Genomic DNA, 13,874 nt, shown 5'->3' with positions numbered 1-13,874 from the left:
TCTTTCCCACCCATTCGTTACATTCAACCTCTTACGAGACCGACCAAACATAGACAGGAAAACAAGACCACACACTTTGCGCAATCGGAATCGATGGCAGGGTGTCCCTCGCCGCATTTGCTACGATGGCCGTTTTGCTAATTCTGCAGAAGCGGCGGCGGCGACGACGACGACGACGACGAAGACGTCGACCGCGGGAGGCTCAGAAATTTGTGAGAAATACATCTATAAAATGTAATTCAGAATGCCTCGTCCCACCTTATGCCCTACCGCTTTGGCAAATGCTTTATCAGCGCCATTCGCCTTAATCACATCTGAGAGTAATTCTTAATAAAACGCCTCTCGCTAATTGTTCGCCATCACAGATACTGTTTGCTATACGGCCATGACGCGCAACTGATTTCCAAAATTCGTCTTCCTCCTGTGAGGATGGAACTCACGACTCCTGGTTTACTAGACCAGTGCTCTACCACTGAGCTAAAGAGGCGCGGCCTAGCGGAACTTTTGCGTACTTCGTCCGTACGGTCGTCTGAATCTTCAGACTTCAGCTGACAACACTTCATATTTTTCACTAATATTTGCAGCTATGGCGACCCATTACTGCTTGGATACACATCTGACACGTAGCCGATGTTCTCTCCAAACAAAACCACCTGCACTTCAGAACATGACTTTCACATGTCTACAAAATCACCTTCACCTTCAAATACAGTTTTCTTGCGACTGATTGAGACGTAGGCAAATTTTAAAGTTGCTATTTCCATTACATCACGTTAATCAGAAAATCGGTAATTTACATCTGCAGTGGAGAAAAATTCCATTCCGCCCAGCGAAGGGCTCGAACCCACGACCCTGTGATTAAGAGTCTCATGCTCTACCGACTGAGCTAGCCGTGCTGCCTCGTTGGGTACCTCCTGGGTAGCAGATCACACAGTACTCGTTTGGGTTGGTTGGTCCCATACAGAATCTCTCCATGCTGCCTAATGTTTTCCTAACGACACCTGTCACGTACTTCACTTTTATTTCACAATCATTTCTGAGAGGTAAAGGAATTGCATGACAATCTGCAGAGCTAGCGGCGTCAAAATTAACACACATACTTGACGTGACTCAAAAGCCGAACGAGTTACTTTCCGACGTTGTTTTAGATGTGCAAGTGCCAGTCAAACCTCGCGGTGAGGGCACTCTGCCGACCATTTCGCTAGTTAACACCGGTCTTCTTGTGTGTGTTTCAAGCTCAAGACCATCTTCAAGCACAAAATGGTCAACAGCAACATTCAGACGGTTTCGTACTGCACAATTGCTACATTAAAACGGTATGTTTGTTTCTCAGAACTGGAAAAACACGACCGTGACAGGATTCGAACCTGCAATCTTCGGATCCGAAGTCCGACGCCTTATCCATTAGGCCACACGGTCACTGACGACCAAGTATAACTTATATACGATTCATCTCGAAACGCTCACACCCCCTGAGGAATTGTGTTTTCGTTCCACACAGCCGCTGCCCCTTACTCTTTCCCACCCATTCGTTACATTCAACCTCTTACGAGACCGACCAAACATAGACAGGAAAACAAGACCACACACTTTGCGCAATCGGAATCGATGGCAGGGTGTCCCTCGCCGCATTTGCTACGATGGCCGTTTTGCTAATTCTGCAGAAGCGGCGGCGGCGACGACGACGACGACCGCGAGAGGCTCAGAGATTTGTGAGAAATACATCTATAAAATGTAATTCAGAATGCCTCGTCCCACCTTATGCCGTACCGCTTTGGCAAATGCTTTATCAGCGCCATTCGCCTTAATCACATCTGAGAGTAATTCTTAATAAAACGCCTCTCGCTAATTGTTCGCCATCACAGATACTGTTTGCTATACGGCCATGACGCGCAACTGATTTCCAAAATTCGTCTTCCTCCTGTGAGGATGGAACTCACGACTCCTGGTTTACTACACCAGTGCTCTACCACTGAGCTAAAGAGGCGCGGCCTAGCGGAACTTTTGCGTACTTCGCCGCACGGTCGTCTGAATCATCAGACTTCAGCTGACAACACTTCATATTTTTGACTAATATTAGCAGCTATGGCGACCCATTACTGCTTGGCTACACATCTGACACGTAGCCGATGTTCTCTCCAAACAAAACCACCTGCACTTCAGAACATGACTTTCACATGTCTACAAAATCACCTTCACCTTCAAATACAGTTTTCTTGCGACTGATTGAGACGTAGGCAAATTTTAAAGTTGCTATTTCCATTACATCACGTTAATCAGAAAATCGGTAATTTACATCTGCAGTGGAGAAAAATTCCGTTCCGCCCAGCGAAGGGCTCGAACCCATGACCCTGTGATTAAGAGTCTCATGCTCTACCGACTGAGCTAGCCGTGCTGCCTCGTTGGATACCTCCTGGGTAGCAGATCACACAGTACTCGTTTGGGTTGGTTGGTCCCATACAGAATCTCTCCATGCTGCCTAATGTTTTCCTAACGACACCTGTCACGTACTTCACTTTTATTTCATAATCATTTCTGAGAGGTAAAGGAATTGCATGACAATCTGCAGAGCTAGCGGCGTCAAAATTAACACACATACTTGACGTGACTCAAAAGCCGAACGAGTTACTTTCCGACGTTGTTTTAGATGTGCAAGTGCCAGTCAAACCTCGCGGTGAGGGCACTCTGCCGACCATTTCGCTAGTTAACACCGGTCTTCTTGTGTGTGTTTCAAGCTCAAGACCATCTTCAAGCACAAAATGGTCAACAGCAACATTCAGACGGTTTCGTACTGCACAATTGCTACATTAAAACGGTATGTTTGTTTCTCAGAACTGGAAAAACACGACCGTGACAGGATTCGAACCTGCAATCTTCGGATCCGAAGTCCGACGCCTTATCCATTAGGCCACACGGTCACTGACGACCAAGTATAACTTATATACGATTCATCTCGAAACGCTCACACCCCCTGAGGAATTGTGTTTTCGTTCCACACAGCCGCTGCCCCTTACTCTTTCCCACCCATTCGTTACATTCAACCTCTTACGAGACCGACCAAACATAGACAGGAAAACAAGACCACACACTTTGCGCAATCGGAATCGATGGCAGGGTGTCCCTCGCCGCATTTGCTACGATGGCCGTTTTGCTAATTCTGCAGAAGCGGCGGCGGCGACGACGACGACGACCGCGAGAGGCTCAGAGATTTGTGAGAAATACATCTATAAAATGTAATTCAGAATGCCTCGTCCCACCTTATGCCGTACCGCTTTGGCAAATGCTTTATCAGCGCCATTCGCCTTAATCACATCTGAGAGTAATTCTTAATAAAACGCCTCTCGCTAATTGTTCGCCATCACAGATACTGTTTGCTATACGGCCATGACGCGCAACTGATTTCCAAAATTCGTCTTCCTCCTGTGAGGATGGAACTCACGACTCCTGGTTTACTACACCAGTGCTCTACCACTGAGCTAAAGAGGCGCGGCCTAGCGGAACTTTTGCGTACTTCGCCGCACGGTCGTCTGAATCATCAGACTTCAGCTGACAACACTTCATATTTTTGACTAATATTAGCAGCTATGGCGACCCATTACTGCTTGGCTACACATCTGACACGTAGCCGATGTTCTCTCCAAACAAAACCACCTGCACTTCAGAACATGACTTTCACATGTCTACAAAATCACCTTCACCTTCAAATACAGTTTTCTTGCGACTGATTGAGACGTAGGCAAATTTTAAAGTTGCTATTTCCATTACATCACGTTAATCAGAAAATCGGTAATTTACATCTGCAGTGGAGAAAAATTCCGTTCCGCCCAGCGAAGGGCTCGAACCCATGACCCTGTGATTAAGAGTCTCATGCTCTACCGACTGAGCTAGCCGTGCTGCCTCGTTGGGTACCTCCTGGGTAGCAGATCACACAGTACTCGTTTGGGTTGGTTGGTCCCATACAGAATCTCTCCATGCTGCCTAATGTTTTCCTAACGACACTCGTCACGTACTTCACTTTTATTTCATAATCATTTCTGAGAGGTAAAGGAATTGCATGACAATCTGCAGAGCTAGCGGCGTCAAAATTAACACACATACTTGACGTGACTCAAAAGCCGAACGAGTTACTTTCCGACGTTGTTTTAGATGTGCAAGTGCCAGTCAAACCTCGCGGTGAGGGCACTCTGCCGACCATTTCGCTAGTTAACACCGGTCTTCTTGTGTGTGTTTCAAGCTCAAGACCATCTTCAAGCACAAAATGGTCAACAGCAACATTCAGACGTTTTCGTACTGCACAATTGCTACATTAAAACGGTATGTTTGTTTCTCAGAACTGGAAAAACACGACCGTGACAGGATTCGAACCTGCAATCTTCGGATCCGAAGTCCGACGCCTTATCCATTAGGCCACACGGTCACTGACGACCAAGTATAACTTATATACGATTCATCTCGAAACGCTCACACCCCCTGAGGAATTGTGTTTTCGTTCCACACAGCCGCTGCCCCTTACTCTTTCCCACCCATTCGTTACATTCAACCTCTTACGAGACCGACCAAACATAGACAGGAAAACAAGACCACACACTTTGCGCAATCGGAATCGATGGCAGGGTGTCCCTCGCCGCATTTGCTACGATGGCCGTTTTGCTAATTCTGCAGAAGCGGCGGCGGCGACGACGACGACGACGAAGACGTCGACCGCGGGAGGCTCAGAAATTTGTGAGAAATACATCTATAAAATGTAATTCAGAATGCCTCGTCCCACCTTATGCCCTACCGCTTTGGCAAATGCTTTATCAGCGCCATTCGCCTTAATCACATCTGAGAGTAATTCTTAATAAAACGCCTCTCGCTAATTGTTCGCCATCACAGATACTGTTTGCTATACGGCCATGACGCGCAACTGATTTCCAAAATTCGTCTTCCTCCTGTGAGGATGGAACTCACGACTCCTGGTTTACTAGACCAGTGCTCTACCACTGAGCTAAAGAGGCGCGGCCTAGCGGAACTTTTGCGTACTTCGTCCGTACGGTCGTCTGAATCTTCAGACTTCAGCTGACAACACTTCATATTTTTCACTAATATTTGCAGCTATGGCGACCCATTACTGCTTGGATACACATCTGACACGTAGCCGATGTTCTCTCCAAACAAAATCACCTGCACTTCAGAACATGACTTTCACACATGTCTACAAAATCACCTTCACCTTCAAATACAGTTTTCTTGCGACTGATTGAGACGTAGGCAAATTTTAAAGTTGCTATTTCCATTACATCACGTTAATCAGAAAATCGGTAATTTACATCTGCAGTGGAGAAAAATTCCATTCCGCCCAGCGAAGGGCTCGAACCCACGACCCTGTGATTAAGAGTCTCATGCTCTACCGACTGAGCTAGCCATGCTGCCTCGTTGGGTACCTCCTGGGTAGCAGATCACACAGTACTCGTTTGGGTTGGTTGGTCCCATACAGAATCTCTCCATGCTGCCTAATGTTTTCCTAACGACACTCGTCACGTACTTCACTTTTATTTCATAATCATTTCTGAGAGGTAAAGGAATTGCATGACAATCTGCAGAGCTAGCGGCGTCAAAATTAACACACATACTTGACGTGACTCAAAAGCCGAACGAGTTACTTTCCGACGTTGTTTTAGATGTGCAAGTGCCAGTCAAACCTCGCAGTGAGGGCACTCTGCCGACCATTTCGCTAGTTAACACCGGTCTTCTTGTGTGTGTTTCAAGCTCAAGACCATCTTCAAGCACAAAATGGTCAACAGCAACATTCTGACGGTTTCGTACTGCACAATTGCTACATTAAAACGGTATGTTTGTTTCTCAGAACTGGAAAAACACGACCGTGACAGGATTCGAACCTGCAATCTTCGGATCCGAAGTCCGACGCCTTATCCATTAGGCCACACGGTCACTGACGACCAAGTATAACTTATATACGATTCATCTCGAAACGCTCACACCCCCTGAGGAATTGTGTTTTCGTTCCACACAGCCGCTGCCCCTTACTCTTTCCCACCCATTCGTTACATTCAACCTCTTACGAGACCGACCAAACATAGACAGGAAAACAAGACCACACACTTTGCGCAATCGGAATCGATGGCAGGGTGTCCCTCGCCGCAATTGCTACGATGGCCATTTGCTAATTCAGCAGAAGCAGCGGCGGCGACGACGACGACGACGACGAAGACGACGACGACGAAGACGACGACCGCGGGAGGCTCAGAGATTTGTGAGAAATACATCTATAAAATGTAATTCAGAATGCCTCGTCCCACCTTATGCCGTACCGCTTTGGCAAATGCTTTATCAGCGCCATTCGCCTTAATCACATCTGAGAGTAATTCTTAATAAAACGCCTCTCGCTAATTGTTCGCCATCACAGATACTGTTTGCTATACGGCCATGACGCGCAACTGATTTCCAAAATTCGTCTTCCTCCTGTGAGGATGGAACTCACGACTCCTGGTTTACTAGACCAGTGCTCTACCACTGAGCTAAAGAGGCGCGGCATAGCGGAACTTTTGCGTACTTCGTCCGTACGGTCGTCTGAATCTTCAGACTTCAGCTGACAACACTTCATATTTTTCACTAATATTTGCAGCTATGGCGACCCATTACTGCTTGGATACACATCTGACACGTAGCCGATGTTCTCTCCAAACAAAATCACCTGCACTTCAGAACATGACTTTCACACATGTCTACAAAATCACCTTCACCTTCAAATACAGTTTTCTTGCGACTGATTGAGACGTAGGCAAATTTTAAAGTTGCTATTTCCATTACATCACGTTAATCAGAAAATCGGTAATTTACATCTGCAGTGGAGAAAAATTCCATTCCGTCCAGCGAAGGGCTCGAACCCACGACCCTGTGATTAAGAGTCTCATGCTCTACCGACTGAGCTAGCCATGCTGCCTCGTTGGGTACCTCCTGGGTAGCAGATCACACAGTACTCGTTTGGGTTGGTTGGTCCCATACAGAATCTCTCCATGCTGCCTAATGTTTTCCTAACGACACTCGTCACGTACTTCACTTTTATTTCATAATCATTTCTGAGAGGTAAAGGAATTGCATGACAATCTGCAGAGCTAGCGGCGTCAAAATTAACACACATACTTGACGTGACTCAAAAGCCGAACGAGTTACTTTCCGACGTTGTTTTAGATGTGCAAGTGCCAGTCAAACCTCGCGGTGAGGGCACTCTGCCGACCATTTCGCTAGTTAACACCGGTCTTCTTGTGTGTGTTACAAGCTCAAGACCATCTTCAAGCACAAAATGGTCAACAGCAACATTCTGACGGTTTCGTACTGCACAATTGCTACATTAAAACGGTATGTTTGTTTCTCAGAACTGGAAAAACACGACCGTGACAGGATTCGAACCTGCAATCTTCGGATCCGAAGTCCGACGCCTTATCCATTAGGCCACACGGTCACTGACGACCAAGTATAACTTATATACGATTCATCTCGAAACGCTCACACCCCCTGAGGAATTGTGCTTTCGTTCCACACAGCCGCTGCCCCTTACTCTTTCCCACCCATTCGTTACATTCAACCTCTTACGAGACCGACCAAACATAGACAGGAAAACAAGACCACACACTTTGCGCAATCGGAATCGATGGCAGGGTGTCCCTCGCCGCAATTGCTACGATGGCCATTTGCTAATTCAGCAGAAGCGGCGGCGGCGACGACGACGACGACGACGAAGACGACGACGACGAAGACGACGACCGCGGGAGGCTCAGAGATTTGTGAGAAATACATCTATAAAATGTAATTCAGAATGCCTCGTCCCACCTTATGCCGTACCGCTTTGGCAAATGCTTTATCAGCGCCATTCGCCTTAATCACATCTGAGAGTAATTCTTAATAAAACGCCTCTCGCTAATTGTTCGCCATCACAGATACTGTTTGCTATACGGCCATGACGCGCAACTGATTTCCAAAATTCGTCTTCCTCCTGTGAGGATGGAACTCACGACTCCTGGTTTACTACACCAGTGCTCTACCACTGAGCTAAAGAGGCGCGGCCTAGCGGAACTTTTGCGTACTTCGCCGCACGGTCGTCTGAATCATCAGACTTCAGCTGACAACACTTCATATTTTTGACTAATATTAGCAGCTATGGCGACCCATTACTGCTTGGCTACACATCTGACACGTACCCGATGTTCTCTCCAAACAAAACCACCTGCACTTCAGAACATGACTTTCACATGTCTACAAAATCACCTTCACCTTCAAATACAGTTTTCTTGCGACTGATTGAGACGTAGGCAAATTTTAAAGTTGCTATTTCCATTACATCACGTTAATCAGAAAATCGGTAATTTACATCTGCAGTGGAGAAAAATTCCGTTCCGCCCAGCGAAGGGCTCGAACCCATGACCCTGTGATTAAGAGTCTCATGCTCTACCGACTGAGCTAGCCGTGCTGCCTCGTTGGGTACCTCCTGGGTAGCAGATCACACAGTACTCGTTTGGGTTGGTTGGTCCCATACAGAATCTCTCCATGCTGCCTAATGTTTTCCTAACGACACTCGTCACGTACTTCACTTTTATTTCATAATCATTTCTGAGAGGTAAAGGAATTGCATGACAATCTGCAGAGCTAGCGGCGTCAAAATTAACACACATACTTGACGTGACTCAAAAGCCGAACGAGTTACTTTCCGACGTTGTTTTAGATGTGCAAGTGCCAGTCAAACCTCGCGGTGAGGGCACTCTGCCGACCATTTCGCTAGTTAACACCGGTCTTCTTGTGTGTGTTTCAAGCTCAAGACCATCTTCAAGCACAAAATGGTCAACAGCAACATTCAGACGGTTTCGTACTGCACAATTGCTACATTAAAACGGTATGTTTGTTTCTCAGAACTGGAAAAACACGACCGTGACAGGATTCGAACCTGCAATCTTCGGATCCGAAGTCCGACGCCTTATCCATTAGGCCACACGGTCACTGACGACCAAGTATAACTTATATACGATTCATCTCGAAACGCTCACACCCCCTGAGGAATTGTGTTTTCGTTCCACACAGCCGCTGCCCCTTACTCTTTCCCACCCATTCGTTACATTCAACCTCTTACGAGACCGACCAAACATAGACAGGAAAACAAGACCACACACTTTGCGCAATCGGAATCGATGGCAGGGTGTCCCTCGCCGCATTTGCTACGATGGCCGTTTTGCTAATTCTGCAGAAGCGGCGGCGGCGACGACGACGACGACGAAGACGTCGACCGCGGGAGGCTCAGAAATTTGTGAGAAATACATCTATAAAATGTAATTCAGAATGCCTCGTCCCACCTTATGCCCTACCGCTTTGGCAAATGCTTTATCAGCGCCATTCGCCTTAATCACATCTGAGAGTAATTCTTAATAAAACGCCTCTCGCTAATTGTTCGCCATCACAGATACTGTTTGCTATACGGCCATGACGCGCAACTGATTTCCAAAATTCGTCTTCCTCCTGTGAGGATGGAACTCACGACTCCTGGTTTACTAGACCAGTGCTCTACCACTGAGCTAAAGAGGCGCGGCCTAGCGGAACTTTTGCGTACTTCGTCCGTACGGTCGTCTGAATCTTCAGACTTCAGCTGACAACACTTCATATTTTTCACTAATATTTGCAGCTATGGCGACCCATTACTGCTTGGATACACATCTGACACGTAGCCGATGTTCTCTCCAAACAAAATCACCTGCACTTCAGAACATGACTTTCACACATGTCTACAAAATCACCTTCACCTTCAAATACAGTTTTCTTGCGACTGATTGAGACGTAGGCAAATTTTAAAGTTGCTATTTCCATTACATCACGTTAATCAGAAAATCGGTAATTTACATCTGCAGTGGAGAAAAATTCCATTCCGTCCAGCGAAGGGCTCGAACCCACGACCCTGTGATTAAGAGTCTCATGCTCTACCGACTGAGCTAGCCATGCTGCCTCGTTGGGTACCTCCTGGGTAGCAGATCACACAGTACTCGTTTGGGTTGGTTGGTCCCATACAGAATCTCTCCATGCTGCCTAATGTTTTCCTAACGACACTCGTCACGTACTTCACTTTTATTTCATAATCATTTCTGAGAGGTAAAGGAATTGCATGACAATCTGCAGAGCTAGCGGCGTCAAAATTAACACACATACTTGACGTGACTCAAAAGCCGAACGAGTTACTTTCCGACGTTGTTTTAGATGTGCAAGTGCCAGTCAAACCTCGCGGTGAGGGCACTCTGCCGACCATTTCGCTAGTTAACACCGGTCTTCTTGTGTGTGTTACAAGCTCAAGACCATCTTCAAGCACAAAATGGTCAACAGCAACATTCTGACGGTTTCGTACTGCACAATTGCTACATTAAAACGGTATGTTTGTTTCTCAGAACTGGAAAAACACGACCGTGACAGGATTCGAACCAGCAATCTTCGGATCCGAAGTCCGACGCCTTATCCATTAGGCCACACGGTCACTGACGACCAAGTATAACTTATATACGATTCATCTCGAAACGCTCACACCCCCTGAGGAATTGTGCTTTCGTTCCACACAGCCGCTGCCCCTTACTCTTTCCCACCCATTCGTTACATTCAACCTCTTACGAGACCGACCAAACATAGACAGGAAAACAAGACCACACACTTTGCGCAATCGGAATCGATGGCAGGGTGTCCCTCGCCGCAATTGCTACGATGGCCATTTGCTAATTCAGCAGAAGCGGCGGCGGCGACGACGACGACGACGACGAAGACGACGACGACGAAGACGACGACCGCGGGAGGCTCAGAGATTTGTGAGAAATACATCTATAAAATGTAATTCAGAATGCCTCGTCCCACCTTATGCCGTACCGCTTTGGCAAATGCTTTATCAGCGCCATTCGCCTTAATCACATCTGAGAGTAATTCTTAATAAAACGCCTCTCGCTAATTGTTCGCCATCACAGATACTGTTTGCTATACGGCCATGACGCGCAACTGATTTCCAAAATTCGTCTTCCTCCTGTGAGGATGGAACTCACGACTCCTGGTTTACTACACCAGTGCTCTACGACTGAGCTAAAGAGGCGCGGCCTAGCGGAACTTTTGCGTACTTCGCCGCACGGTCGTCTGAATCATCAGACTTCAGCTGACAACACTTCATATTTTTGACTAATATTAGCAGCTATGGCGACCCATTACTGCTTGGCTACACATCTGACACGTAGCCGATGTTCTCTCCAAACAAAACCACCTGCACTTCAGAACATGACTTTCACATGTCTACAAAATCACCTTCACCTTCAAATACAGTTTTCTTGCGACTGATTGAGACGTAGGCAAATTTTAAAGTTGCTATTTCCATTACATCACGTTAATCAGAAAATCGGTAATTTACATCTGCAGTGGAGAAAAATTCCGTTCCGCCCAGCGAAGGGCTCGAACCCATGACCCTGTGATTAAGAGTCTCATGCTCTACCGACTGAGCTAGCCGTGCTGCCTCGTTGGGTACCTCCTGGGTAGCAGATCACACAGTACTCGTTTGGGTTGGTTGGTCCCATACAGAATCTCTCCATGCTGCCTAATGTTTTCCTAACGACACTCGTCACGTACTTCACTTTTATTTCATAATCATTTCTGAGAGGTAAAGGAATTGCATGACAATCTGCAGAGCTAGCGGCGTCAAAATTAACACACATACTTGACGTGACTCAAAAGCCGAACGAGTTACTTTCCGACGTTGTTTTAGATGTGCAAGTGCCAGTCAAACCTCGCGGTGAGGGCACTCTGCCGACCATTTCGCTAGTTAACACCGGTCTTCTTGTGTGTGTTTCAAGCTCAAGACCATCTTCAAGCACAAAATGGTCAACAGCAACATTCAGACGTTTTCGTACTGCACAATTGCTACATTAAAACGGTATGTTTGTTTCTCAGAACTGGAAAAACACGACCGTGATAGGATTCGAACCTGCAATCTTCGGATCCGAAGTCCGACGCCTTATCCATTAGGCCACACGGTCACTGACGACCAAGTATAACTTATATACGATTCATCTCGAAACGCTCACACCCCCTGAGGAATTGTGTTTTCGTTCCACACAGCCGCTGCCCCTTACTCTTTCCCACCCATTCGTTACATTCAACCTCTTACGAGACCGACCAAACATAGACAGGAAAACAAGACCACACACTTTGCGCAATCGGAATCGATGGCAGGGTGTCCCTCGCCGCATTTGCTACGATGGCCGTTTTGCTAATTCTGCAGAAGCGGCGGCGGCGACGACGACGACGACGAAGACGTCGACCGCGGGAGGCTCAGAAATTTGTGAGAAATACATCTATAAAATGTAATTCAGAATGCCTCGTCCCACCTTATGCCCTACCGCTTTGGCAAATGCTTTATCAGCGCCATTCGCCTTAATCACATCTGAGAGTAATTCTTAATAAAACGCCTCTCGCTAATTGTTCGCCATCACAGATACTGTTTGCTATACGGCCATGACGCGCAACTGATTTCCAAAATTCGTCTTCCTCCTGTGAGGATGGAACTCACGACTCCTGGTTTACTAGACCAGTGCTCTACCACTGAGCTAAAGAGGCGCGGCCTAGCGGAACTTTTGCGTACTTCGTCCGTACGGTCGTCTGAATCTTCAGACTTCAGCTGACAACACTTCATATTTTTCACTAATATTTGCAGCTATGGCGACCCATTACTGCTTGGATACACATCTGACACGTAGCCGATGTTCTCTCCAAACAAAATCACCTGCACTTCAGAACATGACTTTCACACATGTCTACAAAATCACCTTCACCTTCAAATACAGTTTTCTTGCGACTGATTGAGACGTAGGCAAATTTTAAAGTTGCTATTTCCATTACATCACGTTAATCAGAAAATCGGTAATTTACATCTGCAGTGGAGAAAAATTCCATTCCGCCCAGCGAAGGGCTCGAACCCACGACCCTGTGATTAAGAGTCTCATGCTCTACCGACTGAGCTAGCCATGCTGCCTCGTTGGGTACCTCCTGGGTAGCAGATCACACAGTACTCGTTTGGGTTGGTTGGTCCCATACAGAATCTCTCCATGCTGCCTAATGTTTTCCTAACGACACTCGTCACGTACTTCACTTTTATTTCATAATCATTTCTGAGAGGTAAAGGAATTGCATGACAATCTGCAGAGCTAGCGGCGTCAAAATTAACACACATACTTGACGTGACTCAAAAGCCGAACGAGTTACTTTCCGACGTTGTTTTAGATGTGCAAGTGCCAGTCAAACCTCGCAGTGAGGGCACTCTGCCGACCATTTCGCTAGTTAACACCGGTCTTCTTGTGTGTGTTTCAAGCTCAAGACCATCTTCAAGCACAAAATGGTCAACAGCAACATTCTGACGGTTTCGTACTGCACAATTGCTACATTAAAACGGTATGTTTGTTTCTCAGAACTGGAAAAACACGACCGTGACAGGATTCGAACCTGCAATCTTCGGATCCGAAGTCCGACGCCTTATCCATTAGGCCACACGGTCACTGACGACCAAGTATAACTTATATACGATTCATCTCGAAACGCTCACACCCCCTGAGGAATTGTGTTTTCGTTCCACACAGCCGCTGCCCCTTACTCTTTCCCACCCATTCGTTACATTCAACCTCTTACGAGACCGACCAAACATAGACAGGAAAACAAGACCACACACTTTGCGCAATCGGAATCGATGGCAGGGTGTCCCTCGCCGCAATTGCTACGATGGCCATTTGCTAATTCAGCAGAAGCAGCGGCGGCGACGACGACGACGACGACGAAGACGACGACGACGAAGACGACGACCGCGGGAGGCTCAGAGATTTGTGAGA

General features: G+C 46.8%; 1 protein-coding gene and 17 non-coding genes across 18 annotated transcripts in view; all 18 read right to left on the bottom strand.

Moving 5' to 3' along the window:
* The window catches only part of LOC126354119 (uncharacterized), a 122,703-nt gene that overhangs the window by 3,789 nt on the left and 105,040 nt on the right, over positions 1-13,874 (bottom strand). The window lies entirely within an intron of this gene.
* Positions 416-487, bottom strand: Trnat-agu (transfer RNA threonine (anticodon AGU)). Its single transcript has one exon. It is a non-coding gene; the product is annotated as a tRNA-Thr (tRNA).
* Trnak-cuu (transfer RNA lysine (anticodon CUU)) lies at positions 824-896 on the bottom strand. The gene has a single exon. It is a non-coding gene; the product is annotated as a tRNA-Lys (tRNA).
* Trnar-ucg (transfer RNA arginine (anticodon UCG)) lies at positions 1,347-1,419 on the bottom strand. Its single transcript has one exon. It is a non-coding gene; the product is annotated as a tRNA-Arg (tRNA).
* Trnar-ucg (transfer RNA arginine (anticodon UCG)) lies at positions 2,846-2,918 on the bottom strand. The gene has a single exon. It is a non-coding gene; the product is annotated as a tRNA-Arg (tRNA).
* On the bottom strand, positions 4,345-4,417 carry Trnar-ucg (transfer RNA arginine (anticodon UCG)). The gene has a single exon. It is a non-coding gene; the product is annotated as a tRNA-Arg (tRNA).
* Positions 4,926-4,997, bottom strand: Trnat-agu (transfer RNA threonine (anticodon AGU)). The gene has a single exon. It is a non-coding gene; the product is annotated as a tRNA-Thr (tRNA).
* Positions 5,336-5,408, bottom strand: Trnak-cuu (transfer RNA lysine (anticodon CUU)). The gene has a single exon. It is a non-coding gene; the product is annotated as a tRNA-Lys (tRNA).
* Positions 5,859-5,931, bottom strand: Trnar-ucg (transfer RNA arginine (anticodon UCG)). The gene has a single exon. It is a non-coding gene; the product is annotated as a tRNA-Arg (tRNA).
* Positions 6,457-6,528, bottom strand: Trnat-agu (transfer RNA threonine (anticodon AGU)). The gene has a single exon. It is a non-coding gene; the product is annotated as a tRNA-Thr (tRNA).
* Trnar-ucg (transfer RNA arginine (anticodon UCG)) lies at positions 7,390-7,462 on the bottom strand. The gene has a single exon. It is a non-coding gene; the product is annotated as a tRNA-Arg (tRNA).
* On the bottom strand, positions 8,918-8,990 carry Trnar-ucg (transfer RNA arginine (anticodon UCG)). Its single transcript has one exon. It is a non-coding gene; the product is annotated as a tRNA-Arg (tRNA).
* Trnat-agu (transfer RNA threonine (anticodon AGU)) lies at positions 9,499-9,570 on the bottom strand. The gene has a single exon. It is a non-coding gene; the product is annotated as a tRNA-Thr (tRNA).
* Trnar-ucg (transfer RNA arginine (anticodon UCG)) lies at positions 10,432-10,504 on the bottom strand. The gene has a single exon. It is a non-coding gene; the product is annotated as a tRNA-Arg (tRNA).
* On the bottom strand, positions 11,960-12,032 carry Trnar-ucg (transfer RNA arginine (anticodon UCG)). The gene has a single exon. It is a non-coding gene; the product is annotated as a tRNA-Arg (tRNA).
* Trnat-agu (transfer RNA threonine (anticodon AGU)) lies at positions 12,541-12,612 on the bottom strand. The gene has a single exon. It is a non-coding gene; the product is annotated as a tRNA-Thr (tRNA).
* On the bottom strand, positions 12,951-13,023 carry Trnak-cuu (transfer RNA lysine (anticodon CUU)). Its single transcript has one exon. It is a non-coding gene; the product is annotated as a tRNA-Lys (tRNA).
* On the bottom strand, positions 13,474-13,546 carry Trnar-ucg (transfer RNA arginine (anticodon UCG)). Its single transcript has one exon. It is a non-coding gene; the product is annotated as a tRNA-Arg (tRNA).

The sequence above is a fragment of the Schistocerca gregaria genome, chromosome 3 (genome assembly GCF_023897955.1).
Source record: "Schistocerca gregaria isolate iqSchGreg1 chromosome 3, iqSchGreg1.2, whole genome shotgun sequence".
NCBI classification, from domain to species: domain Eukaryota; kingdom Metazoa; phylum Arthropoda; class Insecta; order Orthoptera; family Acrididae; genus Schistocerca; species Schistocerca gregaria.
The sequence above is the reverse complement of the archived record's forward strand: the minus strand, read 5'-3'. Positions and strand labels throughout refer to the sequence as shown.